Raw genomic sequence first — 19,016 nt, 5'->3', positions numbered from 1 at the left:
CCTATACTTCTTGTTTTCTGACCTATCTCATAGAACCGCAACCATATCATTTCTAGAACACAAGCTATGAAAAAATTGCAGTTGCAATATCATTAAAAGCCGAATTTGACCTTTTTTTCCTGACTCCTACCCACATTCCAGAATATCATAATATATATTAATGGTCCATTCCCATCTTTTTGGGGGTTATACTGGTAACAGGCGAATGCAAAAATACCAAACTTTGAACAATAAAAAATATAATTCATTGAACCTCAATCCCGTTTTAGTGGACGGAGTGGACAAAAAAAATTATTTAAACTCCTACAATAAGCTTCTATAGGTTATATACAACTCTATACACATATGTGCTATTTGTTACAATGAAAGGATGCCAAAGTGGCTGGAAGGAATACAACAGCCACTGCTACAGCCTTGTGAAAAGCGCTGTAACTTGGTATACGGCGGTATCAAGGTGTCGACAGGAAGGTGCAGTTCTGACATCCATCATGGGACGTCAGGAGAACATCTTCATTACAGGACAATTCTCAAAAGGTAGGAAAGGCCTGATGATTTATTTACATGGTTGAAATAGCCTGAAAATCCCAAAACTGATGCAAGTCTGGGAATAAAAAAAATGTCGACGTCATTATGAAAAATACGTGATTTGGAAGGTTGAACAAATAACAGACATTGAGCATTAACACTATCTAGACCGGGCTTTTTTGGCATACCTGGGACGGAGGGGGGGGGGGGGTGCTCTTTTGAACCCCCTTCGTAATTTCAAAACGGCTTGGGTTACGATCACCAAATTTCGAGGAATGATGTGCTAGTAATGTCTGTATGACTATGACGTAAAATTACGTAATTATGACGTCATAATGCCATATTTTGGGCTAAACTCGTCTAAATATTAAATTTCAGGTATACTTACAGGTATTAAACAAAACGATGACTGTAAAGGTTACATTATTGGTGTCTAAGTCTGAAAAGTCTTTTGTTGCCAATCACGACGACACTGACGGCTATATGGCGTCAGAAAATGATGTCATTTGTCCACCATCTTGGATCAACAAGCTCGAATTTTCTAAAATACGATTTTTTTTCACATATAACCCCCAAACCCAAAAAACTGAACTAAAAAGCTTCAAGTAATTGTGTTTGTTAGAAAAGAAAATATTTTGACGGTATTTGAGTAAAAATAACATGTATTTATTATTGAAAATGTCACTGTCCGCCATCTTGGATTTTGACCCATGACGTCATCAAATTAGCATAAATTATGTATATTTAATCAGATTATAATCAGATATGTAACTTAAACTTACACAGGATGTTAATGATATAGATAAAAAAGTTTGGTCTAGCAATAAAACCTTGAAATCCCATAATTCAAACTGAAATTAGTAAATTTGGTAAAATATGCAGAAACCGGTTGCCAAGGCAACAGGAAAAATTACAAACGAATTTTTTGTTCGTTGAATTGTTGCCAACAATATTTTAGGAAAAGTCACCAAGTTTCGTAGTCCTAGTATACGTCGTTCGGCAGTTATCCGACGTCAAATTTATCGCGGGCACTTTTAGCCCCCCCCCCCCCGGGGGGGGATCTAGATAGGGTTAAATAGCAAACAACAAATTATTCATTTTGTTTATACACTCTACTTCTTTGACCCTAAAACTGACATGGACATAATCCGAGGTCTGCGTATATGTTTTTCGACGTGTTTTTTGGGCTCACATTTGCTCCTTTTTTCAACTGCTTTGTTCAATTTAAAGCATAGATTTTTATCATTTCTGGTAGCTGCCGAAAAATGATGCGCGCGAGAATGCCATCCATATATTCAACATGGCCTAATTTAAACAAAAACTGATGTTCCAAGACCCCATAACTTTGCCAATTGATTCAATATTTCATGCTGTATCGATTGGATTTGTCATTAATTATGCAAATAAGGCTCTCATTTTCATAAAACATATTACTTGATCATGTCCTCCACCAAATAACAGACGCACGCAATCTATGTAACACTACTTACTCTCGGCTACTTACTCTCGGCATTCAGGCCTTCTCGAGTTATTCTGGTCTTCTACAAACAAACATCGGGCGTGGATCGGACTTCATAAAATTGACAAGTCTTGGAAGTGGATTGGAGGGGCACCAGTCACCTATAGGAACTGGTCACCTGGTGAGCCCAACAACTACCGTAACCGAGAAAATTGCGTTCGCATTACCCTCAACGTGAGTATCCTCTTTTATTCCATTAAAAAACATTAACTATAGTCCCTAAACATCAGTACAGCACACATTGTATTTGTTTGCGATGTACTTCTCACTTATATAGTCATTGATGAAATAACCGTTCTCGGATAATTGAAAACAACAATTAATAGCTTAACAATAGATATAGTGTTCTCTAAGTCATGTGAGACTGTAAAATTACAATGTGGACTTCGGTACTGAAATGAAACTTTTTTTTTCATTTATATTTACACAGTATAGATTGTTAAGGGCGAGGAAGAGAAGAGGAACGTGGAATGATATGAGGTGTAACGCAAAATATCCTTTTATTTGTAAGAAACTAAAATAACTCTATTCTAGTAGATTATTAGGCATCCTGGTTAATCCTCAAACCACCGTAGCTTATTTTCGACTAAACTTACCGTATGTAATCAAAACCGACCCCATAACGTTTTGTTCAAATACATTTTTGTCACTCTTTTTGTGATTTGTATACATGTATAATTATTCAATCTATTTGGGACCGTTTGACAAGATTGTATGCGAATAGTTCCAGGTCATTATCATAATTTATGCAAAAGTTCATAAGGACCATTTTTGCACTAACCCTATTCAGACCGGGGATAAGGTTTTTGATACCCCTACCAACTAAAATATCGGATAGCTTCTGAACGGGGTTAGCTAACTTGGTATATTTTCATAAAATGTTGATAGCAAACATTTAATTGAATTAAGTAAGTTCGTCATTTTATGTTGCCATTGCAATGGAATTCGGACAGACAAATACTTTACTAAATTTACCAATTTAGATTTAAGCAATGACGTTTAAGGGTTTACTTGGCAACAAGCACTTGTTCACGACATTTTGTGACATTCATCGTAAGTCTTATGATTCTATATTCATAATTTAGTTATATTTGATGACGTCATTGGTCAAAATCCAAGGTGGCGGTCCATATTACTTAGAAATATGAAGTCATAATGTCGTCATATAACATAATAATGGCACAAAAGTTTTTAAAAATGCCAGTTTTGACCCCTCTGGACCATGCCTAAACTTCCTAAAATAACTTAATCAACAATGAGTTAAGAACGTAAAAAAACTATGAAGTTACAAGTATGTATACAAACAAACTAATGGAATTTTGTTTTCGACCAGAAATGTCACCATAGCACATATTGATATACGTCTGGGTTAAGTTTTGATCCCATACGTTGGTTTGAGTGTTAATGGGGGATAAGCTTACGGTTACACACCCCATTATTTTAAAGTTTCAATTTGAGGCTTCAAGCACCGCCTCTTCTAGAAAAGACGTATGATTCAGACAAAAAAGTATGGAAACAGACGATATCCCTATAACTTGAGGAACAACTGATTTTCTACGAAGGATCATTGAGACAAAACCTGTTTCAGCAAAGGAGCTCTGTGCTCACAGCGAAGGGGTTGTGCGCTCGGCGAAGGAGCTGTGTGCTCACAGCGAATGGGTTGCGTCCTCGGCGAACCGGCGAGAGCTCAGATCCTGGCTTAAACATGTGTGAGCTCGCACGAAAAAACGAGACTCCGGCTTTGGCACGCAAAACTACAAAACTGTCCACAAGGTGCCTGTACATGCAAATTTTCTGTATGAACTCATGTACAAAGATAAAGCTTAAATGCTATTGTCTGAAAATGAATGATACTTTATTTTAATTTAGCATCCTTATCATACATATCATAAGTGGCCACTGAAACCTGATTATTGAAACCTGTAGGATTTATGCCAATGTGGGCAACTAACTATAACCGGTATTTTTTGCCTTTATCGTATTTCAGTGACCAAACACACATGATGGAGTCTGGCCTGACCGCTCCTCTGGGGAAGGAGAACCAAATCCCCATGCCACATCCATGTGAGAATGCCATTGAGTCAAGGTACCTCATATTTCTATTCAAAATGTTTGTCTTATATTATTGTGACTTTGAAAGAATTACAATGATAATCATATTATACCAATATTATATTGTATAAGCCCCATGGATGCACTATCACACAGGAGGCAATTTTTACATGAATTATGCCTAACATTAATTCCCATGATAGCATCTCAGTTTAGTTGAAGGATAATATTGTGCTTTTGTTTTAAATTTTGCTCATGCATATACAGTACTTTTTGTATGTCCTGAATTTACTTCAAGGATTAATCCAACAGAAACTTGATTTGATGCTCAAATGTTAATCATTAAAGAAGACTTTAGTTCCATCGACAAGGTATGTTACAGACACAGAGCACTTTGAATACTACAAATGATACATGTTTGATTAACAGAGTATTGATGCCAGTTATATCATGACAGTAATTAGAGTAATTCAAAACTCCATAGTCCTTAATTGCATTTATGATTCTAAATGTGCCTACAGGGACGGAGTAAGCAGTCGTCATCCTCACTGTCAAACACCTGATCCAAGTAATGGAGGGAAGTCTGCATGGTCGCAAAATCTGCGTAGTCTGCTTGGAGACGTCCCTGTGGTCGAGACTTTTGACCGTCTGAGAAGCAACTCTGCAAACCAAAGGCAGTAAGCACCGTACTACTTTAAAGCTCAAAATGGAGGAGTGGGAGAGAGACTTCGTGTATCAGAACAACCGTAGGTGCCCCACATTGGCTGACATAGACAATGCCCCTGATAACATTTAAAAAGTCTTCAGGGGACTGAAGGTTGCAAGAGGCCTCATGAGGGCCTTTGGCATGAAGGGATTCAAGTGAATTATGTAATAAATTTAGTAAAACAACTGTGTACATAAAGGGGATTCTTATTTTAGGCAGCTGGTTATTGACAGAGTGACCGAAAGTTCAAAACAAGCGTTCGCAGAACTCAACCTTCGTGAAATGGGTGATGGCGCGGTGGTGCAGGGTTTATTTGTAGACGTGTCATTGGCTAGCTTAACAGTGTTTATGTTGTTGGAATTATACATGGATTTTGATGTGTTTGGTGAGGTGCGCCGAAAAAAAAAGGATTTAGGAAGTAGGCTGTATTTTCAAAGTATTCTATCATCCATCCTTTCTTGTCTGTGCACATGACACAAACTGTCCCTGTCCATTCATTTCCATGGACAAAGAAAATACCTTTCATGGTCTTCAGTTAAAAAAAGACTTATATTGACTGGGCTAAAATCGACTGTTGCATCAAAATATCAATAAGATAACACATAAAACAATAACGTTGACCACATCAACGCCGTCATTGGTGAGATCCACATAAATGATCTTCACATCCCCAGCGAACACCTCCAAAATGTGATGGCTGGTGTCGTCACGGAATGCTCCTCCTCAGGTACATAAAAGTATAATTTCCATTTTGGGCTTGCGACTTGGAACTCATGGAACTTTTCAGATGACCCCTTGTCTCTTACCCAATCGTTTTAATAACCTATCGGTACAACTGACATGAATCTGCTAACTAGCACTTGCGACCTACCCTAGATTAAATTGCAGAGAAATCAAGACACCAAAGTAGAACTATCCATCTGGGCTTGCGACTTGTGACTCATGGTAATTTTGACATGACCCCGTGCGTGTCTCTCACCTAATCGTTCTCGCGACATATCAGTACAAATGACGCGCTTATGTTAATTACCACTTGTGACCTATATACTCTACATTACATCGCTGGGAAAATAAGACATAAACGTATAACTTCCATTTTGGGCTTGCGACTTGGAACTCATTGAAATTCTGACATGACCACGTGTCTCTTGCCCAAACGTTCTCGCCACATACAGTCAAACCTGCCCGATCGACCACCTCTTCTCAGCGACCACCTGGCCATTTTGACCACTTTTTCTCGGTCCCGATTTTTTTCCCCAATGACGTAAGCATTAAGTGACCTTAACTCAACGACCACCTGTCCAACGCGACCGCGACCAGCCCGAATTGGGACCCATAACGACCGCATCATTTTCAAAATTTAGGTTTTCATTGATTTTAGATGATAACTAGCGCGGTTTTGCGCCGAAATCGTTGTAAAAAAACCAAATTTAGTTGTAACAGAAGTTTTTTTTCTATATCGTTATAAAGTAAACGAATGCTGAAACGTAAATAGCCTCATACGTTTTAAAGAAAGATCTGTGTAGCTCATACCTTTTTAAGAAAAATCTATACGTGTGAGTGCTTTTGTCTAACTGTACTGTACATTCACCCGTGGGTAAGCACGCTATCGGGACGTACCGAGCATCGAATTTGAAAGGTGAACCGTAGTTATTTAAGGTCAAGAACATAGCGACGCATAAAGGCTTGTATGGTTACTGGCAGCATCAAAGTTCCCTTACAGTCTAAAACGTTAGTGTGCACATACTTGAGCTTTAAAACACTGTATCGTATAAAAGTTCGATGAAAGCTTGTGGTTAAATTTACAATTTACAGTGTTCGTGTTGTATTTGACATTAACTTAAAGACCTCGCTTCTTTGCGTGCGTGCAGTGTGCTTGCTATTTGCCATTAAACACGTCGCATCGGGCATGTTTTGAGTCTATACTCTTCTCAGCGACCACCTGTCCAAATCGACCGCTTTTTTCCGGTCCCCGGGTGGTCGTCTTGGGCAGGTTTGACTGTAATTAGAAAATCCATCCGGGACAATTCACTGAGTGCCCAGTGAACAAGTCCAAAAGTACACCCCCCCCCCAAAAAAAATTGGTCTTTGCGTAAACTGCATCGAATTTGAAAATTACGTACATTTGCAAATTAATATAATAGCACAGAAACAGATCAAACATTACAAAATCACAATGTACAACAATTACCAAGCGTCCTTGAGCATTTCAAAGGTAAGTTTCACATTTAGTTCACTTGATATTGTTGCCCAACAAAATCAATAAATAACACTACAGATTGTTTTTAAATTTTTTTTGGCGACGACTCAGGGGCGGAGGCATTTTCTACAGTATTACGATCGCTTTGAAAGAATTTAGAAAATTGCACGAATGCATTCCCTTGGGAATTGATTTTTGGCTAAACCTCAAGGGTATAGTTCATACAGTGGTAATTGATGACTATTCTAGCTGTGCATTCTTTGCGTCAGGATTAATGGTTTAAGGGAGCGGTCTTTTCACATAGCCGGGAATGACTGCATATCATAAGCTGCACATACAGATCATTATGATGTTTCGCATGCTTTATGAATGTTGTAATGAACACCAATATGTCCCAGATTTTTGCCGTTATTTCTTATATAAGCTTGTGCTTTTTGCCGGGGCGCCGCAGGCGCCCGGCTTTGTCCCCGGTTTAATGGTTCGTCCTTGGATGGGTCTGCTATGGTCGCAAAATGTACCGTGCGTTTTTACGACAATTCTCAGCCCTTCTCAGCCCTTCAAATAAACGCAATGTACCGTGCGTTTTTACGACAATTCTCAGCCCTTCTTAGCCCTTCAAATAAACGTTGTAAGAATACTGTTTATCCATGACCTCTACTCGTACAGAAAACATTGCAGCGCTCATTAGCAAAGTCTAGGAAAGGAAAATGTTTCTTGATTTGCAGTAAAACACTGGTCATGTAACATTTGAGGAGTTGTCGTTAAATCGCACGGTTCATTTTGCGATAGCGTTGACGGGTCCGGGTATTTAGCGGAATAACCCGGAATAACCCGGAATAACCCGGAATAACCTTAATAAAGGATGAAAGCTACCGAAATACAGTGTGCTTTGATAAGTTAAGATCGCAGAATGCAATATTTTGGCATAAAATAATGTATATATGGCCATGGGAACAAGAAATATTACGGTTATTCCGGGTTATTCCGGGTCATTTCGGGTTATTCCGGTAAATACCCTCACGGGCGTTGACGGTGCGGAGGAGGTGAGATTTTTATCGTACAGAAATTGGTACAGTTTGTAAAGTTATCTTTCTGGAATTCGGATGTATTAAAATATAACATTACATTCTAAGGCGTAGTGTCATGTGAGTAAAATGAGCACGACATTTGACGAAAGATTTTGTGGAGGGTATACAGTCAAGTTTATTGTGCAACGATTGGAACAGTTTACGTGCGGGTGGGAGGGGGGCGTGCGTCTATATATGCAGCTGCAGGAGGTCCTGCAGGACATTTTCGATCGTAAGAGTAACGTACAATTTGAAAAGATAGTGATCATGAATTCGGACACATTGAAACATATTTCCAAGGAACGGTATATAGTTTTTTTAGTAAAACCAGTGTGTGGGGATTGACGAGAATTTAGATAGTTTAATGGTGCACTGTGCTTGAGCCGATGCGAGGCATTATGCAGGGCATTTTTGATTGTAAAAATATCGTACAAGTTGAAAAGATGGATCGGATTCTAATACATTAAAACATACATTTCCAAAGAATAGTAGAAAACAACGGATTGTAGCTAACTGTTAAACAATCAGCAAAGCAGTTGGCAAGATGTCACACCTGAACTTTTGTAGATTTTTGCTTTTTGTTGGTACTAGTAAGATGTTATGTGATCAAGACAATATTTTCTTTCTGTTTCAGTGACGCCTTAGACTGTTCTCTGCTATATATACAAGTGACACAGTAATATACAGAAACTTACAGCTAGCAAAAGTCTGTACTCAATAAGATTTTACACAGTACACATTTATACTTCTTCTGCTGAAATCTACGCATTACATTTTGCATCCAACCAAAGAGGTTTGAAAGAGAGTCCTTGATCCAACCAAATTAGACCTTGAGACCTATTAACAGATCATTGATCACTGTGCATTTTGCACATACCAGACTCAATCGTGCCACTGAGCACTGCATTTTGCACACACCAGACCAATTGTGCCACTGAGCACTGTGCATTTTGCACACACCAGACCTATCGTGCCATTGAGCACTGTGCATTTTGCACACACCAGACCTATCGTGCCATTGAGCACTGTGCATTTTGCACACACCAGACCAATCGTGCCATTGAGCACTGTGCATTTTGCACACACCAGACCAATCGTGCCATTGAGCACTGTGCATTTTGCACACACCAGACTCAATCGTGCCACTGAGCACTGTGCATTGTGCAAATAAAGTCAAGCAAAGAACACATATATTGTGAACAATGTGTGAATCTATTTTATCGGGAAAATACCACCAAGGTGACATCATTTTCAGTGGAGATAATAGAGGCAAACAATGCACTGCAAATGCTTTAATGGCAGTTGTTAACCACAGTACTTGCAGACAAGCAATTACCTGGACAAGTACAGACCTTGATGGTGTACTTTTTCAAGGAGATGCACTATACACCTACATAAAACCATCACTAAGATCTGGTGTGGAGTTCCTCTCCGTTGATGATATTCCAGACTATTTGCAACTTTACAACAATACTGTACGTGTATCAATAAAAGAGTCTTACACTGGAGACATATTTGCCACAGAAGCAGTCTATCCTTATTACACCTTAAAGAAAGCCCTAGAAGCAGCATTTGCTGAATCCAACACTTGTCTTTTCATAACAGCACATGGAATAACTGGTTCAACAGTAGCATTGTTGCACGCTGATAACAAGTATTTTGTTTATGACTCACATGCCAGAAGTCCCATAACAGCATTGCCAGATAGCCATGGCACTTCTACTTTAAGCATGCACAGTTCAAACAGCAATCTAGTTTCATTCTTGCAACAACTTAACTGGAACACAACATGCAATTTTGAGGTTGTCCCAGTACAAGCAGAAAATGTTTTCTTATCAGTTGAACCTACTGGTATACACATTATCAATCTGACTAGCAATGTTTCTTCTATGATTGAGTCAGAAAACTGCTTTCAAGTTCAACAACAACACACATACACCTTGGTTAAACCAGAGTTTGTATCTACGAAAGAGAACCTACAACAACCAAACACAGCATTTCCATTTGCACCACATTGTAACCAAAGTACTGGGAAAAACATTGTGCCATGCACCACAAGCAAACATCCAAGTGCTATGCCAGAGAACAGGAATGAAGGCCTCTTGAATCAATTAGTAATGTCACCAAATGCAGCATCAAATTTAAATGATAAAAAAGTGCAAGGTCTTGCAATCCAAAGCGCAATATGCAAGGACAAACAAGAAAAACAAACCTATCAACAGAAGACAGAGAGTCTTGCAGAACAAAGAACATCATACAAAGCAAAGAAAGCAAATGAGACCTGTGAGCAGAAGAAAGAACGACAATGCACATCCGGGACCTCTTCCCGCCTTTGGCTGTGGTCTCGCACCGGAGTTTCTTTTACGATTTTTATATCCGGCACACAGCGCACACAAGGGATACAATTCCGCCCACAAAAGTACGCCGGAAAATCCAATTATACCAGTGAACAAAGGTTTCCAGCCAACTTCCCATAGATTTTAGATATAAACTTCTAGTTTAATAATGATGCACATTTTACTGGAACACAACATGAAATTTTGAGGTAGTCCTTCCAAATGCGCCCCGGCCAGCTTTTTTTAAAAGCTTTCTTGTTACATTACGGAATGGAATGCTGTGAATTGGTTATCGTTTGAAGTTATAGTGAGCCTGGTTTTGAGTGGTAGAAAATTAAAGTGATTTAAAGAAGACAATGAAGACCAATATAGCACAGCTTTTGCCAATATCTTTCGAGCTTTGCTTTTTACAAGGTGGGATGATATGCTTTCACGAGGTCAAAAAATAATGAAGACCAATGTGTCACAGATTTTTGTCAATATCTTTTTATAAAATATGAAGGTGGTTGTCCTTTGGAATTGAAGCTGGTGTGTTACGCCGAAAGGCTGTTATACCGGCTATATAGATACAGACTAAGTAAAGCCTGATTTTGAAAGGTTAAAAAGTCACATGTTTCAAACAAGACATGAAACCAATGGATTTCATGTTGTTTAGATTCTGCTTTGAAGACTAGGGCAGCTAGTACAGGTAGAATAAAGGAAAAGGAAGGACGCAGTAACAAGGTTTTCCGTACACTGGGCACGGGAGACTGTTGATATAAGGTAGTTTGACGTTACTATATTGGTAATGCTGACCTCGCTAACCTCGGTTTTTCTCTTCTGAACTGTACTCTCTGACCCTCTGTGATACAAATACATTACATCTCGTGTTCAAATTTTTGTGTTTCAAACAGACAGGTCACTCCGCGAAACAACGGTTATTTCATCTAATGCCCATTGATATACATATAAAATAAACTACTACAATGTATACACTAAAATACATATTTGTGATATACAAACAGTCAATCAATCAGTCAATCCGTGAATTCTATAACTGGTGTCATGTCAGGTTTTCTATACATGTACAAGTATGATCGAAATCTATCGGCTACACGTCTTGGCTCTGCTACTGGCTTCTACTTCCCTCATGTTGCCTTCCTTCTGTCGATGGCGCTGTTCTGGATGTTATGTGCCCCCCTCTGTTCAAAATTTTCAAGCCGCACAAACGTTTATTCTGGCTCCTCTCAGCGATGGCCACTTCTCGTGAAAGGACTCGACCTACTTCCCTTGTGGCGGTAAGAGTCTCTATGTTGGGTGTGGCGGGAATGTGTCGTCCTGATGGACATGATATACGTCTGTCAGGAACACCTCGTCGTCTTCGCTCTTGTCCGGCAGGTTGGCCTGTGCATTAGATCACGAGAGAACACAGTTTTACCCGTTTTATGTAATAGTTTTATACTATAGTAATATAATAGTGATGCTAGCAATAATGGATTATTGTAAAATCACCCTCATAAATTTGCTACTATCGCTGTACGTCTGTTGGTGTGTGTTCTACATGGATTAAGTCACCACATGGATGGTCGTCACAGTTAGCTAATGTTAATCTCAGGAGCTGCTGTACGTAGAGAGAACGCATGCGCACGCAAAGAACAAAGGTTAAAATTGAAGTACAAAAACAATTCTCTTCTCTTTCTTGTCAATTCGTAACAACCAGAAATTGAAATTTGTCTTCGGTATTCATGAGTGAGGTAAGCTTATTTATGCCTTGTCAGCCGAAATGTAGTGTACAGATTTTGACTTAGCTCCCTTAAGCATGGGGCACAACCCGCCGTACGTGCAAATACGTGCTGTCTACGTGCCAAAACGTGGGCAATCTTTTGGTGTCCGTAAGTGGTAAGTACCGTCTCCGTACGAGCTCGTAGGGAATCCGACGGATTTTGGATCACGCAGACACGCCGTAGAAATTTAAGTTCATGCAGAACTTTAACTCTGCGTTCGGGCTGCGGATTCGCCCTCCGTACGTGCCAGTACGGGCGACGCACCTGCTCTGTACAGCCTCAGCGTTTTCAGGAATACGTGGCGGACGTGGCCTCCACAAAAAAACGTATGGACAAATTGCACGTACGGTGGGTTGTGCCCCAGGCTTAAAGTTGTGCTAAGTTGAACTCTGGTTACTCGACGCATTGGAACATCGTGCTTACTTACCTTGACGACATACCGAAAGACGTTGACCCGCAGCTGCTTCGAAGATTGACCTACTGGAATCGCCAACGTCTGACGTAATCGTCAAGTACGTATCCCTGCGGCACTGTAACTGCGAATAGGGACGAAGAGGGAACAGCTGACCGTTACTGGAATATTCAACTGGAGTATATTTGGAAAAGCTGGAAAATCAGCACATTACAATGTTAACGACTACAAAAATAGAGGTATAGAATAAGATTTAATATCCTATGAATATGGGCCAGCATAGCATGGATGAGAGAGAACATTTGCAGAGAATATTTGGAGAGGCCGGGAAACCCGGCGGAACATGAAGGCAGGTGGATGAAACGTTAACCAAATTTTCGGCGTCCTCTTGCACATTAGCAACATAACAGATATGATAACCAAAAAGAGCAACGTAAATTGTAAATTTTTCTTAGTAAGTCATTATCATTTTTTTATCACACTTTTACAATTAACAAACTAGTTCGCACAACGAACCAGGATAGACGGCACTTATACTGATCGAACTCATCAATAAATATTAAGGGGTGATCAATAAGTTCGATGCCTCACGCAGGAATGTACAGCTCGAATTTCTGGGCATGTAAAACCTTTTATGAATGTCAGCCAAACTTCAAACCATTGTGGTTATTACTTTCCAGGCAACACCAAGTAAGCTTAGGCGTCACCCCAAACGCTTTGTTACATAGATTTATCAGGTTTTACCAAGAAGATTAACATTATTTTAACCTCCTAACCTTGGTTTGATTCACACTTGACAATGCTATTCAACATGAATAAGTAGTCTAATTGTTGCATTGTTAGGAAGCATGTGGGCACAAATATCTGGGAAGGAACGGGTGGATGAAATAGTTGAGATATAGGTGTACCGATCTCCTCAAACGGACAACATTAGAAAGTAGAAAGTTTACGATGAGTCTCGTCTCGGACCACGTTGCCTGGGCCAATCAGAATGCATCACGTTTCCCTACGCTGTGCCACATCTGGAATTCATTTTATATAGACTTCTCGGAATTCCGCTGCGACAAATATAGCTCTACACCATGCGGATTTCTCTCTCACTATAAGTCACCAAAACAATCCGAAGAAGACATGTGGCAGGAAGAAAACTACACAACCGTTTACGTGGTGAACAGATACATAAACATGAACTTGAACATAATCTATGGAAGTACAAAAAAGTTAACGCAAACGTTACGTAACTTAAACCTGTTTTCAAAATGGTGGATCGCTGCCCGATATTCAGACCTCCGGGTCACAATCACATAACTAAGTGTCGAAAAATTTAAGACTACAATGAAGTAAAGTAACGTTAAAGTACACAACAGTACAATACAGGTATCCACAACACGGTCCACCTACCTTTCCTTCTGACGAGTAGTTTGAGATGTCTTTCCCACTAAGCCCTCCACCGCCCGTACCCGCCGCATCTTGCCTCGCTCCCCGAGTGTCAATACAGTGGTCATGGAAGATTTACTCCGGGCTGGCGATCTCTTCAGAGTCAGGGATCGGCAGGCATCTTTATATGTGTTCTTTCTGCCTCCCTGCCCTGCGCGTCACCCATCACACTTCACAGGCCCAGTAGCCTTGCCACGTCCTCAGTTCTCTCGATCTCCCAGGTTCCCATCTCTATCTTGGTTGAACTTGCCTCATCTCCACCCCAGCTGCACTACCAGAATGTCACGTGCACGTTCAAATACAGGTGACAGCCATATAGTTGATAAATTCAACTTCATTCTGTTCATCAGTCCTCTAGTACTCTACTCTACTTTACTCTGTCCTCTCCCACGTCGTGTCCTCTCCTGACTGCCACCGTGGCGTGGCTGTATGACCCCTGTCCATATGGTTATCATCACAGGGGAGATCTGATCCTGACTATCACGATGTTATCTCGTGACACATACTGTAAATGCAGAAATGTTCGCGGTTTTCGCGGTTACCACTTCACCGCAAACTTAAAACCACCGCGAACATTTTTCTATTATAGTATTAGACTGCAGTCTATGGTGTTACCGCGAAATTAAATCTACCGCGAAAAGTCATTTTTCCTGCTACCAGAGAATTTTAAATCCCCGCGAACCTAAATGCATTACAGTATTCTCCAAGCAGAGGTTGGGTCGCGGAGTAGTCGTATCATGGTAGAAGTCGGAATTTTTACGGGGGGAGCAAGTAAAACTCCCGGTACTCCACAAGATCACAACTATCTCCGCGACCAAACCTCTACTTGGAGAATAGTAAAGCAGACCTTGGAACGAACCCTAAAAGTATGATATAGTCATAAAGGGGCCAAAGAACACACAAAAAAAAACATCAAATAAGCCATGATGAGTTAAGTTTGAGCGTATTCCTTGATAAACAGCTTTACTTTTGTTTCCGGTAACTTCCTGACAGAGCCCGGGGGAATTGTGACCGTAGAATAAGACATTCTTGATTGTTCTTGGGTAGCTATATTCTCAAGTTCACAGCTACCCGCGCGCAGCAAAATATACTGTGTATTGAAATATAGTTTGTTCGTGTCATTCTTTTGTAGACTTTTTCGCAAGTTCGCAGGAACCCACAAATGTTCTTTCTCCAAATGTCTTCAATCTAAAATCGGTTGTAGTCGCCTCTTTTGTGTACTGCAAAATGCCTAATGAAAAGGTGGTCACGTTAAGCTATTCTTTCCTGCTTACTTACTTGCTTAAGTCGAGTCCATCCGGCCTCGATATTCTTTCAGTCGGTTATTACTTTGCCGGACACTGGAAAGAAGACACTGAAACGATTTGAAACAGATACTAAGGATAGACCAAATGGCGCATTTTATTTGGGTCATATTTGGGTGTTACCAGGCCCCTAGGCTATTTTAGGAATAGGACATGTGACTTGACCATATTTGGAAGTTCATTTAAATGTGGTATCGACCAATAGCTGGTGAGATGAGCTATGAGTAATTGGTAGAGCGCCAAGTTTGAACTGCTCAAACACTGCCGATTCTCTGAGGTTTAATGATATACAGTAGACATGTTGTGTTACATAGTAACTGTTTATACTGCCCGTAATTCCGTCTGTCAACAGTGTATCTACAATCTAACTGAGACAAAAGACGTGATTAGACTTACGTAGACTATCGTATAGACTTGGCTGGTATAGTACATGAAGCGTACAGCATAGATCACAGAATAAACAATTAATGATCAATACGAGAGAGATCTAAATGTTTATAATGCCTAGCATTATTCTACCTGTATTGCCGCGCTAGGGTTATAAAGGTAAAGCACTAAAACAAAAAATTGTCAGAGTGCATAGTTGATAATTAGCTATCATTTGGATATCTCTTTTGGAGTGGGGGAGTGCCAACAAAGCTTGACACCGAATACATGTACAGAACCCAAGCGTAATACTATAAATGCAGAAATGTTCGCGGTGGATTTATGTTCGCGGTTTTCGCGTTGGCCATTTCACCGATTAAAACCACCGCGAAAAGTCCCTTTTTCCGCTACCGCGAAATTAAATCCCCGCGAACTTAAATGCATTTACAGTACGTTAAAACGTAATATCGCCCATTAAAGGTTATGTGTTCGGTGCCGTTTATCTGCCTGTGTGTCTGTTTGTAGCCTGCATAGATTGACAAGCAAAGTATGGATTCTAATTATCATTGAATGTGGGTAGGGTCGTGAAAATAAAGGTCAAGTTCTAAAATGGTTCCGCCTATCGGTTTCCCACCGTACTGCAGTGAACTTTCGGTTTCCATATCTAGTGATCTGGCCATGCTATGGTCAAGACTCGCAAGTCTAAGATGAATTTTGTAGCTTTAGAAAAAATATGTACCGATGAACAAAAGGTGTGAAATGTCTAAATTATGAAAATCTTATCTTAGTATGAAAATCTTATCTTATAAATGAATAAATGAATGAATGAATGAATGAATGTACTTTATTGCACGACATTTCTACATGGTACAATTGTAAGGCAATGGTGATAAGTCAATCAATACAATGACTCGTCTAAGGTCTATAACTAGATACATGTATAGTTTAGGGATGTGAACATAAATGGCGCATTGACATAGTGTAATATGCAAGTTAAACAAGTCGGTCTGTTACTGTACAATAGATTCTCTCTTTTTTAGAGCATTACATGTGTATTGGCCTAAATACGAAGATATGTAGTCTGGACATGACATAAGTTGATTGAAAGTACATGTGTTGGTAAAGGTGTGTTAGATTTACATGTGATCATATCCATTATTTTTTGTCTATCTACGCTATATGTAGGGCGTGTCATTAGAAATGATACTCATCTTCAACAGCCTCTGGTTGACTGCTATATTACGGTAACGACCTTTTTCTATTTCCAAGCAATGTGAACTGGTTCTTAATTTGGTTATGTTAACAGCAAAAGCTTTATTACGAACTGACGAAAGGTATTTTTCAAGTATGAAGTGACTTTTGATTTGGGAATAGGTTTTTAGTTTATTACAACTGCTTATTTCTTAGGAAATAAGGCTCTTGTAGCGTTTCCTCATAAATTAGATGTGATGTACCCTGCCGGTTTGAATGATTTATGTTCAATACTTTTCACTTTAGTTTGCATCGTAATGCCTCAAATATAAAATTTCCATCATTTACTACTATAGAATTGTAGTATCCTGTCATTAATTATGCAAATGAGGTATCTATTTGCATAATCAATATCCTAAAAAAATCTGTCTTTCTCAGTTACATATGTGACAAGTGTCATGGAATGTAGGGATTTATAAAATTTCCTCATTACATTACTTACGCGAATTAGACATTGATTTACATGATAATTATCTTATGACGTGTGCTCCACTTAGACCTACAAAACCTAAAACAGCATGACGATCCGTCAAAACGTCCTTGATTTATTCTCCTCTAAACTTCGAAACAATTTCCGAAAAAAAAGTGCCAGGGGACCCAAACTTATAGCACTAACTCTCTGTCCCAAGAGCTACCCAACTTTAAGATAAAATAAGACCGTGACATGTCCAGAATAGGAAATATAAAAATGGTAGTTCCGCTGCAGTACCTTAGGAAGTAGATAGGGGATCCATTATCGACTTTGACCTTCGATTTCCTACCAAATACCATTAAAGATCCATCCAAGACTTATCAAGTTATGCTGTTCACAGACACACACACAGATATGTGTATAAGGGGTTCTGAATAGAGAGGGTGTCACCTGGCGACTAAACACGCCCAAATATAACCTTTTTGGCGAATGTAAATCAGTGGAAGCCAGTTAATTGCACCTCGGATAAACGCACACTTCGGGTAATTGCACGGAATCCCAAAATCCCAAACCGTCTCCCATTCACTCCATTGTTAGTGACTTCGCTTATCTGCACGACAAAAATCACCACGGCCGGATAATTGCACGGAAATTTGTCAAACATCGTCGAAAAATTGACTGAAAATGCGTGCTAAAAATCGTCAGACAAATAAGCCGATAACTGCCTTTGTGAAGTCGCTATACTGACAACATGTATGAAATTGTTATTGGGATCAAACGAAAGCGATATTGTGGGATCGGCACCATGAAGAGACGCCCGCCCGCTAAGGTTGTCAAAGCCGGCGTTACGATTTGGCAGACAACTTGCTATGACATACTCAATAACAAATGTTCTCTATCTGTCCATTGTCTAATTACGTAATTAGGGTCGCGGGAAAATACTTATGCAGTGGTTTTATGTTCTTGGCAGCCAGTTGGAAACAACACAGCGACTCAGGTCCTACAGACGGACATAACACTCGCCTTCGGCGGTGAAATGCTTTAGTTTCGTTATCAGGAAGCTACATAACGTATACATTAACTTACTTTTGGTTTCGATTTCAAGTTCATTGCAGTGCGATGTTTCGTGAAGACATGTATATGACGTCCGGAGCACAACAGGTACAGCACTACTGTGACACGTAAATAAACTGTGCGTTGTACTACCTCCCATACCACCTCTCGGCCCCTCCGACCGTGGTGATGCGGTCCAAATGACCAACTCCGCATTATCGCACACGCCGGATAATTGAACGAAATTCGCTGGCAAATTGGGTGTGCAATTAAGCGGCTTCCACTCTACATATGTATAGATTTTCAGAATTTACCCAGAATTAGGCAAGCTTAACTTTTTATAGCGTTGAATTGTGTTTGCGAGGATTCTCCCAAGATAGACTCACTGCATGTGTGCAAGACTGTGTTGTGAGCATGGCTAGCAAATAAACCTCTTTTTCATATGAAGACTCTGAAACCCATCAGAAGCCGCGTCGCCAGGGTGTTTTTTAACACCATTCTTGTTTCTGTATTTGCTTTTACGGCAGCAAAGTTTACTTCTTCACATAGTACACCTTAAAGTATTTACTCTGGAAGCAGGAACTATTTGAAAGCAATTTGTACATCTTTAACG

General features: G+C 39.8%; 1 long non-coding RNA gene across 1 annotated transcript; it reads right to left on the bottom strand.

Annotated features, from left to right (window-relative positions):
- Positions 1 to 11,287: 11,287 nt before the first annotated feature.
- Positions 11,288 to 14,355, bottom strand: LOC118432352. Its single transcript, XR_004833062.1, has 3 exons — positions 13,982 to 14,355; positions 12,596 to 12,704; positions 11,288 to 11,788 (listed from the first exon to the last, which is right to left on the bottom strand). It is a non-coding gene; the product is annotated as an uncharacterized LOC118432352 (long non-coding RNA).
- Between the last annotated feature and the right edge of the window lie 4,661 nt (positions 14,356 to 19,016).

Source organism: Branchiostoma floridae, chromosome 15, assembly GCF_000003815.2.
Source record: "Branchiostoma floridae strain S238N-H82 chromosome 15, Bfl_VNyyK, whole genome shotgun sequence".
In the NCBI taxonomy this organism is placed as follows: Eukaryota; Metazoa; Chordata; class Leptocardii; order Amphioxiformes; family Branchiostomatidae; genus Branchiostoma; species Branchiostoma floridae.
Note: the sequence above shows the minus strand (reverse complement) of the source record. Positions and strands in the feature narration are given on the sequence as shown.